At 33.7% G+C, this 26,179-nt stretch overlaps 1 protein-coding gene across 1 annotated transcript in view; it reads right to left on the reverse strand.

The window, feature by feature from the left end:
- THSD7A (thrombospondin type 1 domain containing 7A) overlaps positions 1–26,179 on the reverse strand; it is a 286,290-nt gene that overhangs the window by 217,819 nt on the left and 42,292 nt on the right. The window lies entirely within an intron of this gene.

Below are 26,179 nucleotides of genomic sequence, written 5' to 3' on the forward strand. Positions count from 1 at the left end.
GAAAAGTGTAAAGTTCATTAAAATATGAAAAGGAAATAGCATTTTTATTGCATTCACATCTTCAGAATATAATTCAGAAACCTAGTCTCAATTTTTCCTCAATTCAAATAAAGTTCTATTTTTAAAAATGTGCAAGAATTTTATTTTTCATATTCTTTTTCACATTGCTATCCTTATGTTAACCTGCAATTTCAAGTACTGTTTTGCAGATGCTAACATAATGAAATGATCCCAAATAGTTTTCTTTGGTTTTGCATAATGGAATACAAAAGATTGTATTCATTTGATTTCAGAATGGACCATTAGCCACTGTAGTCTTAAGCCATTAAATGAAAGAACTTGAAATCAAACAATAAATAACCCTAATGCATACCTCTAAGCAGTAAGTAATTAAAATAGATAGTAAACATTTGCTTTATTGTTTGTTTTTCCTTCTTAAATTATGATTTTTGCAACAGTTCTTTAAATGGTTTTCATTTTAACTGCATTGCAAAAATGAGATCATATTCATTCTATGCTCTTCATTAACTCAACTGATGGTGTTTTAATTCCTGCAACTTACAAAGCCTAGTGTTCCTTTTGCAATTCAGCATAGCTAGTGTGTGTTAAGAATAATTAGCTTCACTATGGTAGAACAAGTGATTTCTTTGCAAAATACAAACACTGCTTTTGACAAAGATTATTATTAAACTTTCAAGGTATTTCTTTTTCTGCAGTAATTTCATTTTTAAGAAACTTTTCTGTACCGCAGTTTCCCTAATGAATTAAAAACCCACGTTGTCTCTGATGGTAAATACTTTCAACATATCTAGAAGAAGATCAGAAAGGATACTTAATGCAAGTTTTTTGTCTGATACACCAAATTACTTCAGCTTTATTATAAACAGTGAATGCAGTTTAAAAGACTAAGGGTTAGTGAGAAAGACAGTATCATGGAATTTCATTACAAATTATTATACTGTGATAATGTTTTGCATAAGACTTGCCATAGAAAGCCAAGCACCACACCTACAATTTAGAAGGCATGCTGTCTTAACTTACACAGATATATAGCCAAAACTGAACAGTCACACTCTCACACAAAACTATTCTACTCATCCATTTTCAGAATTACAACATAGGATCCATGATGTGACCTCTTGAAATTTGCAGTTATGTTAAAATAATAAATAATAAATAATGAGTTGTCAGTGAAGCATCTTGACCTTGCCTTGATCAAGAGCTGAGTATAAGCCATAGCTAAAAGGCAGTGCAAACAAGAACTGAATGTAATAAATATCAGTATAGGCCATGGATCAACAAGTAACAGGAAAACACCTGAAACTTCTGTAAATACCCTGATACTGTCAGTAGCTGATTTGATCAGTGGTCTGTAGCTCTTTGGCTAGCCCCTCAACACACAAATATGGATGATAGAGGAAGATTGTTTAGAGGTCTAATGCCATGTTGAACTGCTGCCCAGAGCCTGAAACAGGTGTAAATGAATATTGCATTCTGTACACTTTGTACACATTCTGTACACTGAATACTACATTCAATACACTTTGACCCAGTTCACCTGTGCCAAACACTGCAGTGCTAATTGGGATAGGTCTGTTAACTTTCTAGATATGTCTGCTTACATGTGCAAGAAGCTTCCCTGACACAGTCCATCCCTACTTGCTTGGTCCACTAACAACCTGAGCACAGTAGCACCACATTGTTTGGTGTACAACTCCCCTTCCCACCATCACAACACAGTTAGAATTTTCTCAAAAAATGCTGGCATTTTATGTTCTTCATAATAAAAATAACATATGTAAAAAGAAAAGTAAGCATTTAAACCTTACTGTATTCCCTAAAACCCTAAAGTAAGAGAATTAATGTTGAAGTCAGACAACCTCCAGCACATAACTTCTATTCCTTAGCTTCCCCGCTTCTAATTCCCCTCCTTACCAAAGACATTTAAGGTGTTTCTACAGAGGCAGCATTACTAATCTTCTATTATAGTAGAAAAGAGATGAGCTCCATCACATCAGTCAGATGAAGCCATTGGACTCTAGGTCAAAAACACCACCTTGAATATCAGACAAGACAGTCATTATGATCTTAAAAATAAATAAATAAATAAAATATTTCTGGATGCAATATTAACATTACTACATTGCTTAATTAGGAAGAATAATTCAAATTATGTTGGCAAAAACAAGAGAAAAACTCCATCAACGTAAATCAGAATATATATGTGTGTGTGCATATATAAATGAAAACCTGAACTTAACAGAGCCTTCAAATCTTCTAGAGGAACGAACAGAAACACCAGCCTGAGTTAATGGAGGTAGCTAATATAGTAGGTAAACTACCATAAGTTTGCTAATGTTCAGTTTGAACCACTCAAAAGTTAAACTACCAACAGACCAACTTTCACTTTTCTGTAATATTCTAACATTCCACATAAAACAGATGGCAAAAAGAAAAAAGGAAAAAAAAAAAAAAAAAGAGGGAAGGGAAAAAAAAACACCCACTTTGAATATTGTTGTGGGTTGGCCCTGCAGGCAGCTAAGCACCACATAGCTGTTTGCTCACCTCCCACCAGTGGGATAGGGAAGAGAATCGGAAGAAAAAGTAAAACTCACAGACTGAGAAAAAGACAGTTTAGTAGGACAGAAGAAGAAGAGAACATAATAAATAATAATAATAATAATAATAATAAATAAATTAGTAATAATAATAGAATACACAAAGCAAGTGATACACAGTGAAATTGCTCACCACCAACTGACCAACGTACAGCCAGTTCTCAAGTAGCAGCAGTCCTCACCCCAGCCAACTCCACCCTTTTTTATTGTTCGGCTTAATGCGGTATAGTATGGAATATCCCTTTGGCCAGTTTGTGTCAGCTGTACTGATTGTTTCCCCTTCCAGCCTCCCCAGACTCTTCACTGGCTGGGCAGTGTGAGCAGTTGAAAAGTCTTTGATTAGTATAATCAAATACATAGTATAAGCACTGCTCAACAGCTGAATATCAGTGTGTTATCAGCATTAATCATTCTAAATCCAAAACATGGCACCATATCATCCGCTAGGAAGAAAATTAATTCTATCCCATCCCAAACCAGAACAAATATAATCTTGCAATAAATGCACTGATTTGTGGCAGACAACCGTTCAAACAACCCAGAGTTTGCCTTCTGTACGAGGTGAGATACCTTCTCAACATGCTGAGACCAATCCCAGTACTCAGGACCTTGGACAGGGTCTGGTGAAGCTCCGTTGATGTCACAACCATTCCTGCTACTATTTGATCATTAAACAGAGCATAAGGACTCTGTTTAGAGCATACTGCTTATGTGAAAAGATAATGGACTGTTTTAACACACATGTAGCTCGAAAAACAAACTGAACTGGCATAAACTTGAGGTCATCCATACCTGGATTTTTACAGTCACAACAAGGAAGTTTTATAGTCTAAGATTGCGTTATATATATATTACACATATTAAAGTATATCTATGCAAGAATATTGTACTTAGAACTCTTTTGAATAGAATATTGTACCCTTATGTACCTATTGTACCCTTAGAACTCTTTAGCTCTACTGTACAGGAATCAAAACATTGTCTTTGAACTGCAGCACTGTTGTCCTTCAAGGTTAAAATATTTCTTTCACTGTTTAAGATTAAATCAAAAAAGTCAAACTATCAAATGAACACAAAATAAAATTAAGCAGATATACAAAAGGAACTAAAATTATACCTCCATTAAGAACATCATGGCTTTAATGGAAAAACAAAAAAAATCCACTTCCTTAAAGATGCATTGTAGGGTAATGTTATCAAAGTTAGGAGAAAAGAGTTCATGGAAAGGGGAAATCAGAATCAGTATAGCAAGCTTATTTTAAAAAAAGAAGAGAAAGGAAGAGGAGAGGAGGGGAAGGGAGAGAAAAGAGAAAAAAAAAAAAAAAAAAAGAATTGTGGACTTGGACTAAGATTGTTAAGATTGTTTGAAAGGTACCCCCACACACACCCCCCAATGGCAAAACTATTCAAATTAATCATAAAAAATTTAAGCATAGTCATAAAAAGTTTCTTCTCTTCCCCCATGAGAAAAAATAAATAAATAAATAAAATAATAATAATAATGCAATTTTAACATTGAAACAATTGTGATTTTATTGAGCCAGTTAAAATTTTTATTCTTAAAGTCAATGCAAAGCAAATTGAATTCAAACCTCCAGTTATCATGTAGATTATACTTGGATGAGGCATAGGAGATTTTTTTGCTGATGTTCACTGCAACAAATCAATGTAAAACTAAAAAACATATATATTCATTTTAGAGATGCTCTTAAAAATAGGCTTAAAAATTATTATTTGGATCCACCTGCAGGCCATTTCAGCAAGATTGCAGCTGAGGGGATGAGACAGCAGGGAGACCCATTCAAGCTGATCTAATTTAGATATGCAAATTTTATCTTGTGTGTTTGAAAAGAACATTATGGCACAGCATAATTTGTACCTTGAGTTCCAAAGAATAATATTTCTAATCTAATGAAAACATGCCTCCATTGTTCATTTTCCCAGTCTCCAGGTTTGGTCCAATCTACTGCTCTCCTACCTATTTAAACTGTTTTTTGTTTGTTTGTTTGATTGATTGATTTTTGCTTGTTTTGTTTTGTTTTGTTTTCTCCACATATAAGACAATTAACTAACATTAAGAAAATGAAGAGGGAAAATAGAAATGTATTTATTATTGTAGTTACCTAAAAAAGACAATGCTACAAGTGCCTGACTGATGTGTGATAAAGCCTGTAATAGCGATGGGCCTAATGTAAGCCCTATTGATGATGAAATGCTAAATGAAGCAAGCAAAGTTTAAGATCATGTGCCTGACATAGTGCCCTGATAGCTTAATTTTATTTTTCTTGGTTGTTCCAAATAGTGGTATTTGCTTAATGATAAACTTCTGCCAAAATATACTTTTTTTTTTTTTTTTTTTTTCCATCAAAGTGAATGGAACAATGCTGAGATTTGTTTTCGACAACACTGGCCAAAAACAGTTTACTATTATTTCTCCTGATTCAGTGGTGTTATTAACAAAGAAGAAGACAGTATGTCTTATAATTCACAAACATACATATTATCTTAAAAAGAACTAGCACAGCTGAACTAGCATGAACACTTATTACTGTTGAGCTCAATAAACTCAATGCTTCAAAGTAAATTTTCTTCTCAAAGCTGCAGAAGAAGCGCTTATTGTCCTCCCTGCAAACAAATCTAAAGCATATGTTTCTATAATAACAAGCAACAACATATCTGAGTAAATATGGTCAGGAAAACATTTAAAAGGACTTTTCACAGAGGACTTTTTTTTTTTTTTTTTTAATATAAATACAGAGTTGGACAGAAACTGCTCTTCACTTTAAAGAAGCTCAGGGCTGTGTTAAAGCTCCAAAGAATAGAATATTTTAAAATATTGAATAAGAAATGGCATATCTGATGCTGTAAGGTACAGTCAGAAATCAAATCCATTTTGGAAGAAATACCTAAAAGATTAATATACATTTAAAGTCATATTATAGCAAACTAAAATGTTAAGTATAGTCTCAGAATTAGATCATGTACTCAAGAAACACTTATCAATCCTCTCACTATCATACAATTATATAATTTTAATAGCAAGAAAGAAAAAGAAAAAGAAAAATACTGTAATTACTGTGAACTGACTGATTTAAGTGGAAATTAAAATTTTGAAGTCACTAAAATATTACTTGATGTTCATAAATTGTATTCCAGGTATGCCCTGAATTAAAAAGGTGCAGAGGTGTTTTGATTTAAGAAACATGTTTTGGGGAAAATTCAACCTTCTTGTTGAACCCATCTCACTTAAGACAGACTCTCAGGTCCTTTGTTAACCTGCCATTACAGTAAGTTAATTGTAATATTCAGCTCCCATGAGGATAAGCAAATAACAAGCTCTGTTCTGATAAAACCTCAGGATCTCATTTGTTTCATGGACATAAAACTTACCTATTCCTTGCTTTCCTTGACTCTGGTCATGGTTTTGGCAAAATAACAAACACTATATATTATTGAAAATTACAAGTCCTTTGCCTGTTAACCCAACCATATCTATCAACACAGATTATAAAAACAAGCAAACAAACACACACAAACAAAAACCCAACACAACAGGAGCAACCGCTTCAGCAGTAAATTGCTTCCAGGCCTCCAGCACATATAGTTTGTCAGACTGACAGTTTAGTAAAAACATAGTTCTTAAAGTAGAAGTACAAAGTAGGAGGGAAGGGTAGCCACAGAAATCTGGAACCTCCAGTTTCTAGGAGCATGTCTGCTACCATTACAAAGCTTCTTATTCATTTAGAAAAGATAAAGTATTTTTGTAATATATAAATTTTGCGTGTCAAACTGCAATTGGAAGACAGAACAGCAAATAAGCAGTTAATACACTGAAAATTAGCTTAATGGAGGTCTCCTCCTAAACTCTCCATCCAGAACAATAACTGGAATAGCCCCAGTGTTGATGTTAGTGTGAGTTGGCACAGATTCCCAATCAGGAAATCAGCACAGGAAAAGTTGAAGGCTTATGCTTGTGCTATCCAAAACAGAAAAGCCACAAAAATAAGTTTGCAACAGTAAGTTTTTACCAGTCACCACAAAGGAATGACACTTGGTTTGACATGTGCTGAGCTACCCTGGCCTGTGCTGAGGTGAAAGAGCACAGGGGGTGCTGGGGGATGCCTGAAAGCAGGACAGCTATTATGATAGCTTCTTGTGCTTGATTACAAATTGCTTAGTGGAAGTTTAATAAACATATGAGGAAAACAGAGGAAATTAAATTATTTCAGAAGTCACAAAGCTAGACACAAATTATCATACTACAAAAGGGTGCAGAGGAGACAAGTTGTGAGAACACCCTATTCAGATGGGGTTAAAGAAGACACTTGACATCTCTTTGAGTCAAGAGCACTTAGCCATGTTTGCAGTGAGAACCATGCCCATCTATCACCAGCATCCTTCAACTGCTATCCTATGCAATTTCTGTAGCTATGCTACAAAATTTTTGAAAATAAAAAACACTTTGGAGAATTAAAAATCTTAAAAAATAAAAATAAAAAAATAAAAAAGTTTTTTTTTGTTTTGCACACATGCTAAACTTTATAAAATGAAAGAAAAGTTTCAAGACTGTAGTCAAGGTAAGCATTCAGAGACTCCAAAATATAACAATATTTTTTCTGATATCCTTCTGGAATTACTTCCAGAAGTAATTACTTTTAAACAAGGAATACAGAGGGATTCATATAAAAAGAAAATAATTCTTATTAATATCATAGAGTCATTAAGGTTGGAAGAGACCTTCAAGGTCATCTGGTCCAACCATCAAATACTGATACCTCTCAAAGTGTGTAAAATTACCAATGTAAGACTTCAATAGACATCTTGACAAATACTATTTAAAATTCACTGCTCTGCAAGATTTTGCAAAGATTTTTTTAGTGTTTTTAAGACTCTAACCTCAAGTTAAATTTTTATTAATTCATAATATAAAGAGAAACCAAATTACAATCCAATATTTACTTTATTTACTAAAATGTGATTATATTCATGACAAAAATGATACAGAAATAGGTACTGTTAAAGCAAAATATAATTGATATAATAAACTATTTAGCACTGTCAAATGCTTTTATTATATATAAACATACTCTGTACTGGAAGAAAAGCCTTTAGCTAATTTACAGTCAAGCATATCTTTGCTTCTTGGTCATTTATAAAGCCTATGAGATATTTTAGCAAAATATTATACTATGATACAATTTGTATTTTCCAACTAAGTTACTTCCTTGCTATAATTTAGTTTATACAGCGACAAGTTAATTCTATAGGGTAATTATGTTCACCAACATCCTTTTACAATTAACACTTTCCTTTCCTGCTTTAAAAATAACCTACATTTCCTTTTAAATATGCTTTCCAGGAAGATTAACAGATTAATTTCCTGCAGATATTTTTCATTGTGCCAGGAGGGGTGTAGGAGTGGGTGAGATCCAAGTTTTCAAAACAAATTGTTTGGCAGGAAACAAACTCCTCAACCAAGTTAAATGAGACCATACTTACATAAGCTGATGTAATAATAAAGTTTAAGCAACAAAACGCCAAAGCACCATTAGGGATTAAAAAACTACTCTGGTGGATTTCACAGACATACATACATATTTGTCTGTAGAAAACTAATGGAAAGAAGTGAATGCACAAGCTGATGGATTTTTCATTAATTTGTATTATGTTCCAAAATATATCATGCAAGTGTTTTGAATCAAAGCTTTTACTCACTTCAATCTTTCCTGTCATTGAAAAAAATCATGTTTTAAGAGTAAATCCTGGATAATCTTAACATTGTCATTTTGCAGGTAAATCTCAAAATCTTTCCTTAAATTCCAGGGAGAGAGACTTCTGCCAGGTTCACAGACATTTGAGCTAGGTACATCAAAACTATTGGTGCAGTTACTACTTCTAAATTTTACCTGACTCTTGACTTTGACTAACTGCTCATGAATTCAGAATAACTGCTCACCACCGCCTTTCAAATCTACCAGATTATCCAGGCATCACAGCATTCTCAGTCCTGTAAATATTTGCAATACTGTATAGCCTCTGTTTTGGTGATTAACAATCCATAAAGAGATTTTAAGCAAAGCTATCAGTTTAATCTAGCGGGGCTTTGCATCCAGTATGCCAGACTGAGTCAGACAGTTTCAGTGGTGAGGCAATGATGCAGCCACAATATCTGAACTAAGGCAGTGAATTTTTAAAAACCCAGGGGACTTACGGCCCCATTTACTCCATCTGTGATACACTATGGGAGGAAAAGCAGCAAGATTTACTCTGTATTTATCTACAAAACATGTTGTCAAAAGGCAATTTTCAGTACACAAAAATCAGTATAATTTTTGGAATGCATATAAAACATCTGGAATATACTTATTTTCAGCAGAAACAATATTTACACATCCTGACAGAAAGTACTTTTAAAAATAGCATTTGTTCAGTCTGTGTAACATTTGAGACCAATAGTTTTCATTAGAGCTGACTGTACATTTCTTCTATAGTGGAGCCACAAAGGTGTGCCCTTTTATAAAGGAGCAGAGCAGTTCTGGACACTCCAAGATAAGACTGGGGCTGCAGCAATCATTCAGCCCCAAGTTCAGGCTTGGGTATTCTAGGATTGCACTAGCTTCTGACACTATTTCTGCTTTCCTCCTTGCTTTTACACTATCACTGGGTTGAACACTGAGGGTGGTTGCACCCAAATTTAGGAAGCAGGACTTTACACTACTCTTCAGCCATGAACAACTTTTTGCCACTCCATTGGGGCAGTAAAGGGTTATATGACCCCTGCAGCAATCTGACCCATCTGGCTATAATCTGTAAAAGCCTATGAAAACAGAATAGTGCACAACAATTTGCACATAATTAACTTGATAGTTATCCACCTACCATGTCCACATTTCTGCGTGCAATGGGCAAACCTGAACTCCTCCATTAACATATAACAGAACATAATATGCACATCACTTTTTCTAATGCAAAGCAGGGCAAAACATTTATTTCATTTATTTAATTAATGTAGTGCAACTAGAGAAATGCACAAGATATATTTTTCAATTTTGCAATAAACTTGAAACCTAAGCTGTTATGCCAGTATTAGCAGAGGTCATGAGCCTGAAACATTTGCTAGTCAAATGTGACTGATATTTTAGTTTGTCTGTAACAGGATGACAGAAAGCTTTTTAAAAAGAAGTCACAGTAAATATTAGAATTTGACCTACTTTACCAATGCTGAGGGAAATATGGTGTGGTTAAGTTGGCTGCTTAGATAGTGGCTCTAATATCCAGCAATCTTAAGTAACTATGAACACATGCAATTCACGGGGGGGGGGGGAAGGCAGTATTGTTCTCAACTCGACTTATTTAGCGTCAAATCCCAATGTTTTTGATCATTTTGACCAGGGCTGATTTTTACCATCAATAATAGGTCTTGTAAAAAGAAGATACAGAAAAAAATACTAAAATGATGGCTGAAATAATCTTATTTTTGTGGAACAGCTTAAAATTACCTCACAGTTTTGTTTATTCTTAGTTATTTTGAATAAAATGGGTGATATTTTTAGAGGGCTATTTCATACATGTCATCACAGGCTTTTAAAAATTACTGAATTGTTTTAAGACCTGTAAAGTACTCTGAAGATCAAGACAATGTTCAATTATTAGAGAGATAATTCTGAATATACATCAGATATTTTCTCTCTGAGATACAGCTCTCAGCAGACTGATGTTTGGACTGACTTTTAAACCTGCAAGTTCATTGATGACCAGAAGCTATAAACCAATAGCTAGCTTGCCCAAAATGCCTTTTTTTTTTTTTTTTTTTTGATGGAGTTTGGGTTTTTAACCTTTTTTGTTGAAGGAAAAAAAAAAAAAAAAAGTTGACCAAAGTCTGTCTTTTTCATTTTTTTTAATCCAAATTTAGAAATTTAAATTTGTTCAAACGCTGTTTTCTGTCGACAGATTTTTCTTCTCATGACTCGGATTTTTCTGTCACTTAGTTCAGGTTCTTCAATGACCTCTTTTTTTAACAGAAATATAAGAATTATTCTGATACTTATAAATGACTATCAGCTATTTCCAATGACAGAAACTTTGAGATATCTTTTACAAGGCTAGGATCATTCACTAGCTTTTCTCTCAGTACAGAGTATATGAGAGCTCTTATACTTAAAAAGTACTTTTGTATAATTTTCAACGAATATTTCGAAGAGCAGAAAACATACACCCCTGCACTTGAAGTCTGTTAGTACTTACAACGCTGGGACAAGCTTGCTGGGGACCAATACATGCACCAATAGTAAGCTTAACAATTTCTACAGGAGTAACTTAATTTTCAAAACAGGACTTAAGATTTTTCTTTTATTAATTATTATTATTCTATATCTCCCTATAAAAATTCAATAGTTGTTAAGAGATATTTCACTCTGAAATCTGATACAACTTTAGGAATAACACGAAAAATATATGGAAACAGGTAAGTTTTAGTCCAGCTGAAGTGCTCCCTGTCTAAAGAACTTCCATGTATTTCTGTTTTCCTTGCTGGAAACATACACCTAGATTTGATTCAATTCTCTAATTTTATAGAGACAGTCATTTCCATTGATGATAGCACTCTATTTTTAAGAACCTAGCACTGTAAGTTAAACATTCAAACTCTCACATCTCCTCTTTATTCGTACTTAGAAAGGAGAGCTCAGATACAAAGATGAGTAGAGACAGGAAAAATATGGGAACTGAAGATCATCAACAGTTTGATTTTAGAGACTAAAATCTGTTATCATTTCAATTAAAAGTGTACCTAGTGTCACTTGGATGACCCAATACCTATATCCACATGAAACAAAATCAAAAATATTTCACAAGCACAGGAAGTGGTTAAATGTCTGGGTTTATTTGGGTGTTTGATTTTTTGTTTGTTTGGTTTTGGTTTATCAGTTTCTTGCATGGAACTTCATGAAAAAAAATAGGTGGTTTGTACCAGTCAGTGTTTCTCCTCGGTATCCATGATATTACACTATATCCATGTATTACACTATAGTTTAGCTTTACTTAGGATAGCCAAGTACTTTACAGACACCTTGCTTGCAAACCCAAGTCCTCTAATTATTCTACACCATAACAAACACATCAAGAATGCTGACCAGGCACAAATAAGCAACTTTAGCAATCTTTCAGTCTTTAGTAATTTGAATGTATGAATTACAGTTTAAGAAATGTATATGCAAGAAGATTCTATGGTCTTCAATGTAATTATAAAGAGCTGGGAATAAATTCAAATTCACTGTTGTAAAATCTCCTAATTGAGATCATTAGTGATCTCTTTGTCACGTGTTTGTTACACAAAATGTGAGAATTCTAAGCTAAAAATGACTGCAAAAGCATGTCTCTTTCAACTGCTTACAACTCTTACTAACTCATTAGAATTAGAGGTAACATTAAGATAAAACTTAGCTCTATAACCTATAAACGGTTCCATCAATAAATAAGAGCACATATAAATTAGAATGGAATTATATAAATCTATTATTTTACCAAGAGTTGTTTTTTTTTGTTTTTTTTTTTTTTTGTTTTTTTTTAGTTTGCTGTGTCAGAAAAAGAAACGTGTGATTGCTTAAGTATAGCATTATGTTACTGCAAACTATTCTTGAAGAGTTCTCACACTTCTATCACATTGTTATCTTAATATCTTTAATTTCATTATCAAGAGTGCTAGGCAGGCATGAAAGTGAATGGAATACATTTCCTAATTATGAAAGACAGAATGACACTTCAAATTACTGACAAAAAGTAAAAAAAAAAAAAACAGTATATATTACCAGACAATTTATTGTAAGAGCTACTGGAGAAAAAAAAATAATAACTCCATAAAAATAGCTCTTGCTAGTGATGGAACATGTATTTGTAGCTCTGGCTTCTAGGATTCAATCATAGAAAATATAGAGATGTGCAAAAACTGTATGCAAAACACAAATTAAAAGGATGTGTTTGCCATCTAAAAGTCAGAAGCCCACATAATTAATTTGTGGTTCATGTAAACAATATACTGAAAATGAGGAAGATTTAATTTCACTACAAACATCCATAGACATGTTTCTTATCAAGATTCAGCTATCATACTGTTCATGTGATCTTGTTTCATGCAGGAAAACAGGCAAAAAAGAATGCACCTAATTTTTGAAATACAGTAAGAAGCAAAAAAAGTATTAGCAAAAGAAGCGAAATAAGAGAACTCATGCTTAAATTGAATATATATACATATATATTATATGCATATTTGGCTTGGAAGCCAAAAAAAACAACCACTAACTAATCACTAAGAAACAAGAAGAAATATTATCTGAAATTAGATCCTTCTAAAAAGCATCCTGAGAAGTGGCATTCTCGAATGCTTGTAACTTATGAAGATAAATAAAGGCTCAAACCTGTGGAAAATTACTGCTGGCCTTTCCTTCACAGTGTAGCTGCCTTACTTCAAAAAACTGGCAGAAAAAAAAAAAAAAAAAAAAAAAGCTTAGAAGCTCGCAAAAATAATTTAAAGCATGCTACACATGCTACAGATGTAACATGAAGATGATGCTTCTGATTAAACAAGATTCCACAGAAATCTTTTCGTTTGTTAATACTTCCCTGAGTTTTTCAGTTAAAAGTTTTGAGTTAAATCCTTGCAAGAAATATTCTCTACCTCCAATGGGCCTTCATCATGATTTTGTTAATTCATTTACAATTCCAGCTATTTGCAAAAGCTTTGTTACTTTATGCATATTTAACAAACTTGTATGAGTATGTATTTTGCTTAAAATTACAACTTTCAGATCACAATTCAGGAGGAAAAGCAGCACAGCAAGAATCTGAACACGCAGGTCGCTGAAAGAATGCATGCAATGACTTCTGGGACACGTGGCAATGTCTGAGGGTGACAGGGCATATGATACCACCAGACAGCACATTTTGGTGACACCTGATGCTGGCACTGCACCAGGAGCAGATCTCAACAGCAAGACAGAATGTTCCCAGTGGAGAAAGAAAGCAGCTGCAGGCATTTCCCTCAGCCAGGCCAAACATCCCCCGTCTCAGCTGGGTGCATGAAACACTTGGCAGGTCTGGTTGCACAATCATACACGTTGTCCCTTTCAAACTTCCTGATGCAGATAGGATTAAACTTCATGCCAAAGTACATGACATGACACATTACTTTTAATGGCAAGATGACAATTCATTTGTAGTGGGAGATTAAAGGCATTTAATGGTGCAATAATTCAGCATGCAAATCTAGTCTCAAATCATGGCCTGTGCATATAAGTGCACTGACAGTATTTACAGCAAGCCAAGTCTCAGGCACCCAGCATTCCTGCAAATTACAGAATAAGCATTTGGATTTTCAAATTCCAACACAAACTGTATAAAACTGGGACCAAAATAATTAGGAAACCACATTATACTAATTAATTAATATATATATGTATTATATAAAATATATGTAATATATAGATATAATTTTATATATATATATGTTTCCCTCCTGATGACTTCTGAATACAAACATGAACTGATTCCATAACTGGAGTGCTATCACAGCTAGTTGATTTTGGAAACAGAATTTCCACAGATTTTCAATGGATCTGGTAACACTAAAAAAAAACCATACCATGAACACTGGAAAAGTTTCCTTTACTCTCTGACACAACACCAAAAACATATCTAAAATCTTAAAACAATTATTACATCTCATAGATAAAGTAGTTCAGTGTGTTAAAATGTCTTCTTTAAGGATAGCAGAGGTAAATCAACTGATCCAATGAGTGCCCGATCACTTGGGGTTTACATTCTTTTATTCTATCTGTTCAGCAAAAGAGTAGGTAAGAACATTATCCTTGAATTCTACAATCCTTTGTTTTGCTGCCTGATATGGAAGCTTGGGAGTTACTGGTGCCAGGAAGATATTAAAAAGGACTGTTCATGGGTGGAATCATCATGCATTAAGACACTCACTACCCTAACCAGTCACTCAATGTTGTGTCTTGTACTTTTAATGAATAAATTAAACTAGCTTTTAGCAGCTTCAATTGTATATTTTGACCTGCACCTAAAACTACCTACTTGCTCCACAAAATTAGAAACAACACAAGCACTTCAACACTTTGATATGACTAATGACTAATGAAGAAAAAAATCATTACAATACCAAGTGAAAACACCATTGGAAGACTTTCCTTCATTTGTTTGTTTGTTTGTTTGTTTGTTGATTTATCTTAAATTCAGACTGTTTGTCAAATAATTTTTTAAAAGAGATAGAGAACCCTACTGTCCATTTGATGGAAAAAAAAAAAAACAAACAAAAAACAAACAACAACAACAACAACAAAAACACAAAACAAACACACATTCTTCTGGCAGCTACCAGAACCCCATTTCCTATTTTCAGTAAGTCACTTAAGATCTATCATTACAATGTAGATTTTTTTTTAGAATGTATCACACACACGGCATTAACACTACAAACCATACAGCCATACAAAAGATCTCAATACTTTAATTTTTTAAAAAGATAAACTCAACAAATGTCAATATCCGAACTATTCTAAAAGTTAAAAGACAAACAGAAATGCTTTTTTTGTTGTTGTTTTTTTTTTGTTTCCAGAAGTTAGTAGTTTATCAAGGAAATTTCAAGTGTAAAAAGAAAGTCTCAGTTATGCTGGGTACGTTGGCAATGATTTAAAAATATACACTTTATAAAAATATTTGGTTTCTAAAAATATTTATTCATACTTCCTGTAAAATTATTTTTCTAAAGTCCATAAATAAGTCTCAATATTTCTGCAGAAAGGTATGTGAACAAATACAGAAAGCAAACTTGAGTAAAGCATTGAGCCTTCTTGATTGGAGATCATTCAGGAAAATGGAACAGAATCATTAATCAGTACTTTTCTCCTCTAGCTCCAAAATACCAGCTAAGGGTTAGTGCTATTTATGATAGCTGGGGGTCACTACCCAAGCTTGCATTTATTATATGCAGGATAGGCTACAGCTGGAGAAAACTACTTGGCTTTTGTTAGAAAGAAATCTTTCATGCACGTATCTGTTCAATCGTATCTGCACAGAACATTCTGAAACAAAAGAAAAAGTTACACAAGCCAGTCTGACCTGCAATTTGAGAGTTCAAAGATAAACAGCACTTTTCAGCATAAATCAGTCAACTATACAATGCATATGAATTTTTTCCTCCATTAATGAAATGCTTGATCTTTCATGTTACTATGCTGGGAAGAATGGATATAATTTTCTCCCAACTATTTCAGAAAGTACATTCATTTTGATGGAAATGTGCAATATTTTACTGCCTGCAGGGGTTCTATGGTACACATCTTGAATAGGATTCATCATTCCCCATTGTTGGTATCTACATTTCCAGTATACTTCATTATAGTTAATAAAAATCTTGTCAATAAGATGGATACAATTTATCTTGCCTGGAAGAACGTAAAACCTGTCAGAAGAATCCAGTCCTAACATATCAAAACATTCTTTGTCTATAGAAGAGAGAACCAACTCAGCTACAGATACCTATATCAGATTAAGCCCATATTCTCTGGCTTTCAGATATGGAGTATTATTTCCCTTCCTTCTAAAAAAATAAATAAATAAAAATGAAATTTATTTATATGGTAATTAAGGTTCTTTAACACTTTAATTCAAAAACCACTCTACTTCCAGTTCCTAATGTTTCTCATAAGCTTCCTTTTCGGCCAGTCATCTGTCTGGACTGGGAAATGTTTACAAAACTTTGACCATAAACATGCGTTTCCAGTATCTTGAACCTTTTCTATGCTTACAGTTTGAAATACAAATATAGACAGCTTGGTAGGCCAAGAACAGAAGAGACTGTACAACCTGTTAAGAGAAACATAACTCTACCAAAACAGCTTCTTTGCTATCCATCCTTCTATCCATGGTAGCACAGCTACCTTCAAATATTAGTTAGAACAAACAAAATTAAAACAGGTCCAGGCCCTACTATTCCCTCTCCATGCTTCCATGATCCAGCAGCCCTGTAAATGTGGGTGCCACGACCAAACAAACATGCTCTGAAGCCAGGCTGAAATGCAGATTCAAGAACTGGGGACTTGGCCACATATATGTATGTATGCATCCATCAAGGCAGCAATTTTAACTATTTTAACTGAAGTCTCTACTGCTATACCTTAGGTTCTATCTGATAGCCTAAGTGTATAACTGCAAGATATTTGTCAGTGATGGACCACTCACACAGAATCACAGAATCACAGAATTTGGCAATCAAATCTGATTTATAACTTTTATGAAAAAAAAAATATATCACTGTATCAAAAGACAATAGTAATATTTAAATAAATAAAAATCGAATACCCCAAATCAACAAAATGACAGAACTGGAACTTCAGCGTTGCTTACTTTTTTCTCTACACAGCATCTGAATCATAGAATCATAAAATCATTAAGTTTGGAAGAGACCAAGATCATCTGGTCCAACTATCACCCTACTACCAATATCACCCACTAAAACATGTCCCTATCTCTGACTACATGCAAGATATCAGTCCCCCGAATTTTCACAGGTTACTAGGGTTCAGAGTTCCAGAAGGGTTTGCTGGGTTATTTCAAAACCTTAAAACTCACTGAAGAAGTATTTCCAAATCATTAAATATGATCCATTCTCTAGTGTGCACCTTCCAGATATACATGTACTTTAACAGAACATTTTTTGCACACAATATTCATTTTATCTTCTGAAGTGATTTATGCATCTTACACCCTATAATAATATGATTGTTGTTGATGAAATAAACAGATTTTTTGGAAAGTTTCCTCAAGCATTGTTAATATGACCTTTTCTACATCTTGTGCTCTTCTGCACCCTTTTAAGCTCTCAACATCAATCACCAAGAATTGTTCCAGTATTGATTTCACAGATTAAAGAACACAGCTCTCAACATTTCTACTAAAAGCTGACTTCTAGTCTTTCCTGCACTATTTCACAGCCAGAGACTGAACTAATCTTGATCAGACTGAGAGCTCATTTGTCTGCTCTGATTCCCTAAGTCTGCTTTAGAGTCAGTGCTTTCACCAGTCAAGAATACAGGATCTTTCTGAAAACATGGTCTGCACTTCTTGTTCCTAGATTCATCATTTTGACTTTGGTTATATCAAGTCACTGTCTACAAAAAATCCGTATTTTCAGCCAGTGCAGATTATTCCTGAGGCTACTCTGTTCTGCCACTCTAAAAAAAAAATGTTATCAACTGCAAATTTCATGGGCATTGATTTTGAAGCTTAGCGAAGTCGGTTTTGAAATTTAGCAGCATTGAAACAATCCTGCTTTAGCAAACACAGATATTTTTTGTTTCAAGAGAAACTCCACAATACAGTAACATTCCCAGGTATTTCTTTTTGACTGTGACCAATAATAGTTTTTTTGATCCATTTAATGGATTTTACTTCACACATGCTAATGTGGAGTGCTAAACTTAGAATTTCACAGGGGACTTCATTAAGTGTCTGATCAAAGCCTTACTCATCTTTATCACTTCTTTGTGAATCACTACTAATAGAACTGAAATATCTTTCAGTCTTCTATGAGAGCAGTTTTTTATACATCAGCAATTATATTTTTTGTAACAAATTTTCAAAACAAGTTTGGTTCCAGCCATGAAGAACCACTGAGCCAAATTCCAGAAGAGAAACGCAGAGGAAAATAAGTTAACCTATCAAAATTGTCAAATGGGGACAGTGAACTGCATCACTTAAGATTCATTTAACATGTTAACTAGTAATTAGTTTGTAAAGGAGGAACCACTTTTATAAATAAGGTTAGGCAAGCAAAAAATACTTCCAAACTAAAAGATCTGTGCAAGAAATACAGAAATATCTGAGACACTATAAGGAATTTATTGACAGAAGAAGAATCTTTAAAAAAAAAAAAAACACAACTATGTGGTTGTATTTTTTTTTTTTAACATGAATGTGAATGAAGAGAAAAGAAAAAAAAAATAAAAATTTTGCATTGTAGGGAAGTAATGCACCTGAAAAGTAACAGAGTGAGAAATGCATCAACATTATAAAAAAATAAGCAAGCAATAACAAGCAAGCAAACAACAACTATCAGTCATTTGAACCCTCCTACCAACTCCAGTCTCCAAATGAAAAAGAAAACCCAAACCCTATTTTTCCAAAATTCCTACTTTTCCTATGGAATGACAAAATAAAATGACTAAGGGTTCCATAAAAATGAAAAGATGGCTTTTGGAATGTTTCTTTAATGTGTTTAGAATGCTTTGCAATTAAAAAAAAAAAAAAAAAAAAAAAAAAAAAAAAAAGCCTTAAACATATAGTTTATGGGAGAAATGCTTAATATAATTTAATAATTTCCATTGAAAGACCGTATCTTAATTGATCATTATTCTCTCATTTTTAACTAATTTAATCTATCTATTCCACAATCAAAAACATCACTTGGTGTGACTCTTTGAGTGATGATTTTGGGGTTATTTTACCTGGATATTATATTTTTGGAGTGGTGAACTAAAAAGACATTAGCTCTGGAAAAGGAAAAAATTAAAATAAACAACTGACAAATTCACTAAAAAAGGACTATGCTGATATTCTTTCAAGCTAGAACAGCATGAAGTTTAGCAAGTAGAGAATGTCTAGCACCAGAGACACCTCTTGACCTACTCAAAGTAAGAAAAGACTGCTCAGAAATATAATAAAGGTTTAAAAATCACAAGTCACACAACTCCCAGCAGAGAGAGTAATTGGAGAGCACTGATCAAAGATTTCTTTACACCAATCATGTGTTACCCTGTCTGTCAGATTAATTAGGCAGGTGCCATCCTGCCAGCATGAGAAGCATTGCTACAACAGCCAAGCACAGACATTCCTGGCAATTGCTGCTCTCACTACAAAGTGTACATGGAGCAGCTGCCTCCACGTTCCCAACACTGCATCCAAAAGGGCACATGATGGCAAGGAGGGGAAATAAATTGTTAGAATTTAAAGGATTGGAAAATAAAAACTTAAAATAAAGTAATAATAATTAAAAAAAAAAAAATAAGAAAGACGCACAAAAAAAAAAAGAAAAAGATAGGATTGAGAATTCGGAAGAGGACAAAGACTGTGCATACCAACATTGGTAGTTCAGGACTGCAACTGCCAAATCCTACCTGAAATGATGTGGTAAGATAAAGTGTCATAAACCCTCAGGGCACACCTTCCAAAACTTTCAGCACCATAATCTACTAAAATAAGATTACATATTGTACAGAATTTTAAACATAGTTTAAACACTATCTCCAAACTTTTATTTAATTCAGTTGAAATACACATGAAATTGTGCTGTCATACACATTTCTCTCAATAGCAAAACCCACTTATGCTTCATTCTTTAAAATGTAGGAAATCACCTTTCAAATATATATGGAATTTTTTATCATCATTTATAGTCTTATCACTATAGTGATTACACTTGAATTTTGTACTTTGTTACTAAATGAAAACAATTCTAGCAAGCAGCCCAAATTTTACCTTTGGAAATTTCTGAGAAGCTGTCCTAGATTATTGCACATTAGTTTTAAAAAGGAATAATAATGTCCAGTTTCAAAAGCTTGCAGATCTGGAAAGTAAAATCTTTAACTAGTCTCAGATTTCTGGGCATATTAAAAATGCAGTTTTGGGTTCTCTCCCTAAACAATACAATGTACCATGTCCTTGGCTCTGCCCTCAGCTACATTCAGATATACTCTGCACAAAGCTGTACAGAGCTGTACATAATCTGAAGACAAAGCAACTTTTCTGAAAGCTGCATCTGTATAATGGTCTTCCTGATAATGCAGCTGCCAGACAGGATTTCAGTACATTGTTTTTTAAATATATAGGGAAGATGGTTTAATAATGGGGAAAAAATATTAAATTCTCTTACATGTGTAAAATGAGCAGAAAGAATCAATAATACGTAGAATTAAGGAAGGGCCATTCTTTCCCCATTCAGTTTTAGAAAAGAACAATTTGAGAAGTGATATGTGATATATTTCCATCCTTAGGAGACAATTCCACAGTTTTGGAATGGGTTGAATATGATTTACATTTAGCAAGTATTCATTACATAACTTTTCTTCACTGTCTTTAATTACCCTATTAAGCACATTGGTATTTGCATTTGCACTTATAGCAGCTGCACTAGAGCTTCAGGGCAAAAATATATAAAACCAGGAAGAAAAATTAATAAAACATTGTCTTTTCCATTTAATAAGTTCACTTTATTTTTAATGGAAACATTTGTATTAGTAGATATTATTTCAGCATTGTAAGGTAATAAATCACTTAAACTGTGTATTATTAAAGCTGACTGAACTGCCAGGAAGAAGTATCATTACTCACTAATGGCATAACTTGCCTTTAAGCTTTTCTCATTTTACTTTATTTCTGAGGAGTCACTTCATAATGGAAAATATTATTCAAAACATAGAAAGTGCTGCAAATATAATGAATCAGAAATCATTCTTGATCTAAACTTTTGACTTAGGAAAGAAGTTACGAATTTACTTTACCATGTTTTACATTAACTAATCCAATTAAAATAAATATTTCAACTAATTAATTAAAAAGTCTGTAAGAATGTAACACATTCTTAGAAACAATTCCTTAATTGTTTTATTTTTCAGCAGCCTGGATACTTTACAATATATCCATCATAAAACAGGAAAAATAGTTCAGCCACCTATTATGTCAGCATGAGACCATGCTCTTTAAATAGCATGCACACAATATAAGATACAGAGTAATGAGAAGCACCAATTTATTCACCATTAGCCTTTTTCATCACTGAAAAGGCGATTCCAAATTGCTGGTTGCTGCACCACTAGCACCAGCTGTGTGGAAGCTCCTGTCCCTGTGGAGCAGGCTGTCATGTATTAGAAAACTGAAATCTTAAATGTACAGATGAAGGAAGCAAAAGGAGAATAATTTTGATTTTCCTTGTTCCCAAAGTCCTGTTTTTATAACAGCAATAACAACGTCCTATTTCTGTAAATAAATAAATAAATAATCTGGGAATATCTTGTTATAATTCTTTCTGGTATCTGACAGTAACAACACTATTCCAGGCTTTCTGTCAGCTTCATTAAGACCCTTCTCCTTTTAGTGAAAATCATTCCCATTGAGATCTTTTTGAACCATCTCTAACAGTGGAGCTAAGCTAAGGCAATTATTAAAAAACAGAAAAATCACTCTTAGAAGCATCAGAAGGATATTGCAGCTTGGATTAATGGGCTGTAAAGGTTTTGGTGCCAAATTTCAGATATTAGCTATCATCTTACAGGACTTATCCTAAAAGTTCCCCTCCTACTCAAAGTAGGCCACGTATACAGGGAAAGTTCTTACATGTTTAAAGAGTGGCATATGATTAGCACACATATCACAATATCTGTACACATTTAATAATACTTTGAGTTTTCTGTGCGACCTTTTTATGTCACCACACTAAATGCCTAAGAAACACCCTTTGAAGCTTTTGGAACAGCTTCCTAAAACAGTTTTTACTACCATCCCCCTTTTTCCAAGCTGTTTAATTGCATTGCTTGTGAAGGATTTTGAGGATGAAGGAAATGTGACTCAGCTCAGTGTGTTCCCTTCCTCCAAGAAAATATACACAGAGTAAAGATTCAGTGGAGCTCCATAACACAGACATGTCACACCAATAAAAAGAAAATGAAATTATCACACAGCTTTTTTAAGTTTTAATCTGACTTGTCATCTTATTTCAATAACTGAATTAGCAATACCAAAGTGTTTGGACACAGCGGTCAATTCCTCCCAGCTGTTGGAGAAATATTTTTTCCTTTCTGAAATATTAAATATTTCATTCCTATAAACAGACATGTGCCAGTGGTTAAATAGGGAACATTTTACAAGAAGAACTAAAATTTGTCACCAACACAATGGGCAAATATTGACATTTTTACAAGCACAACCATACCACAATTTAATTTCAGGTTGTAGAGTTCTTGAAGGCCAGCAGCTGCCACCCCGAGAAGCTCAGAAACCCAACACTTACTGCCAATCCCAGTTTCTTAATACTTATTCAGACTGGCAAGAAACATTCCTCCTACATCTCTTTCAAATATTTGACAGCTTGGCCATCCATTAAATGCATCTCATCAAGATGTCACTGTATCACTATATATTTCTTCCTCACAGCTAGTGAAAAATAATACGATGTGTAGATAGCTGGGGGTGCTCCCGGTTCCCATGGTGCTGGCTTGCAGGTCCAGAAGCCTGACAGGCAGGTGTAAAGCAGTAGTAAAAACCAGCAGGGTGAAGGCACAGGACCGATGGGAGAAGGCCAGTAACAGATTACACTGATTAACGAATACTCTTCTTCACTGAGAACGTGGAGAGAAGTGTTAGCTACTTGGCAGGTAACAAATAGAGATACTACTCACTTCAGAGAGAGATCTGAAGTTAAAAGTGATGTAGCCAGTTGCCAAAAGTCATGTCATTCTGAGCAAGAGCAACACCAAGTGCCATAGGCTCACAGGGAATAAATTAGGCAAACTGGGAAAAGGCAAAATAAAGTAATTTAACAACAAATCCCCCAAATCCTATTTCCTCTTCTCTCCTTTCTGAGAACTCCTACAAACTTTCTGAGAAACTCCTACAAACAAAGTAAAACCAACCCAGCTAGCTATGGCAGCTGTGTAGGTATAATTCTGTAATGCCATCTTCCTGAACTGAAAACTGGAGCCAAAACCACTGCAGTGGCTACACACATATACACACACATGTACATAACAGGACATATAATTAAATGCAATTAAAGATGACAAAAGACAGACCAGGCCGCTCCTCTAAAAAACCTCTCCTGCCCAAAGATGGGAGATGGGAGAGGAGGTGGTAGGGGTTAATTACCAACCAGAACCCAAATGCTGTATTTTTGACAATTCAGAATGTAAATCTGTTTAAGTAAGCGACAAAATTTTAACTAAGCACTGACACATTCTGTATTAACAGAAATATCCAGCTATTATGTCAGTCATTTTTAAACTTTTGTATGGGTGGTCTGAAAAAATATTTATTTTTATTTATTTTTTATTACACCACTACCCAGAGGATAAAAACTACAACAAAAATTCAGTGTCAAAGACCAAATATTTAATATAAAGACCAAATATTTAATATAACCACATGAACAGTTTCATAAATGTGGTACTGTTCATACTCAATTCAAGACATTGCGCTCTGCAACACAAGGGAAAAAATTGAATCTTATATTACAGGAAAACTGTATGTGCTACAATCACTGTAAAACAGGTCCAATTTATTTTATCAAAACAAGGTCACCTCCAGTAAACACTGCTTCATCTTTTCAGGGATAAGACTGTCGTTCAGTTTGGAAGTGGTACAAGATACCCATGGCACCCTACACCAGCCATGGTGCTCACTCACTGCACTGTCTTCACTCTGAGGTATTAGTAGAAGACAGAGAGTCAGTAAATAATCCAGAACTTCATCTTGTTAGCCAAAACTGGTTTCCATTCTGACATTTTTTAAACTTGCATTTACATTTGCCAAATGTTCGGATGATGTTTTCAAGTTCCATACGTCCATCAAGCTGACATATAAATATGAAGCTTTAGATAAAACAGTTCAGCCAATTATACTGAAGAAAAATTCATTGCTTTTGTAATTTGACACACACTCCGAATGCTCAAATTTGTAACCTTACTGTCATTTCATACCTATATCCAATAAATTTACCTAGCATGTGTAAATTTTAATAAGATAAAGCAAAATGAGTAGTTAGAGAACTTAGGAGGAAATATTTAACAGCAACAGAAACCAAACAAAACATTGTCATATTTATTCATCTGGTAAAATGTTGGCTTTATACTTCATATTCTGTTACACTACATGAGACTGCATAAAATAACAACACTGATAATTGAACATAGTTCTTTCAACACATTTAACACTTTATTTACTCTATTAGCATGGAATAATCAAAATGCTTTTAAACATTTATTACTTCAGTCAGGTTAAGCATCTATTGGGTTTAGAAGTTTAGAAGTTCATTTTATACTCTCCTGTTCTATGTGAGGAAGTTAAACCTTTTTAAATATTTATTTTTTACTACTCAACAGGTCAAAATATATTATTGCTCTTAGCATTAAAGATTTCTGGAATAAAGGGGAGAAACAGCCATAACTCTTTTGCTTAAATCACTAATGACTTTCATTAAGGAAAATTTATTAGAATGCTTGTTAGAATACATAATGCAGCATTTGGTATTTCAAAATGTAAACACTCACATGAGCTTGATCTCAGAGAATAATGTTTCTGTTAAAAAAGCTAAACTTTTAATATAAAATTAAAATATATGTGCTCCATTGTACTACTATATTGAAGTGAAATGGAAAAGCAGAAGTAGATGCAGCCTTCTGTCCTTTACCAGTCCATGGCTGAATTAGGAAGTCTCATCACAGATGGTAAAGAATATGAAATACAGGGAAGGTCCTCTGGGTTTGCTGTTCACCTGTCTCTTTTCAGCACCACCAAACTCTCATTTCCTCAATTAATACCTGCCAGAATCTGTAAACTGACATCCCTCTACATTATTTAGTTCGACCTTGCTATCATGAAAAAGAACATGTAATTATGATAATGAACCAATTATTTTTATACAATATAGCAATCAAAAAGACTACTACTCCCTCCCTTTTCTCATGATACTTGTACATTCTGGTTTCATTTCATCTTCCATTGCTAACATGCCATCATTATCATTAACATTTTATTTGGAGTTTTTATTGCTTATTTACAAAATAAAAAATAATAATGGAAAAAAAAAAAAGGTTTTAGAATATTCATAACAGTATGGAGAAACTCTGATTTATGTTGGAAAATAAAAAAGTATCTTAGTGTTTGGAATAATTTACAGGTTTTACTGGTATAAATTTTGAATGACAACACATCTGTCTGTTAGGACAACCAACTGTCAATAACGCAACAGTTACACTATCATATGCATTGCAAATTTTTCACACTTGTATAATAACAGTTTTAAAGATGCTTGATAGGATTTTTTCTTAGTAGTTTTCAGACAATTCTGCCGTATCTGTCTTCCATGAGACTTTTTTTGCCATCATTTTTATAATTTTCATAGGATTTTGTCCAATAATTCTTATATGAAACCCAATAAACTTAGAGTAATTTTAACTGCTTATAACCCTCTGATTATGAAAATAAAAAGTGTCCAAGTTATCGTGAGGCTAGATCTTCCATGTATGGTGGAAAACCAAATGAATTAAAGTGAGTACATAAAAATGACTTGACTGGTTTTTGCTTACTGAAATATCAGTCATTAAAAAGTGTTACCTTAGGAAGACTACTGACTCTGTCAAAACACTGGCTCCACAAAAAACTCTTGGCTTTGTCCTGAAAGACCATAAAGTGGCAAAAAAAAATCATGCTATTTTAGAGAAAATAATTTTTCATCTCCTGATTAGAAATGAATCTTTTCAACCTTGGTTGAAAATGATTTA

The sequence above is a fragment of the Netta rufina genome (genome assembly GCF_964035555.1).
Source record: "Netta rufina genome assembly, chromosome: 2".
In the NCBI taxonomy this organism is placed as follows: domain Eukaryota; kingdom Metazoa; phylum Chordata; class Aves; order Anseriformes; family Anatidae; genus Netta; species Netta rufina.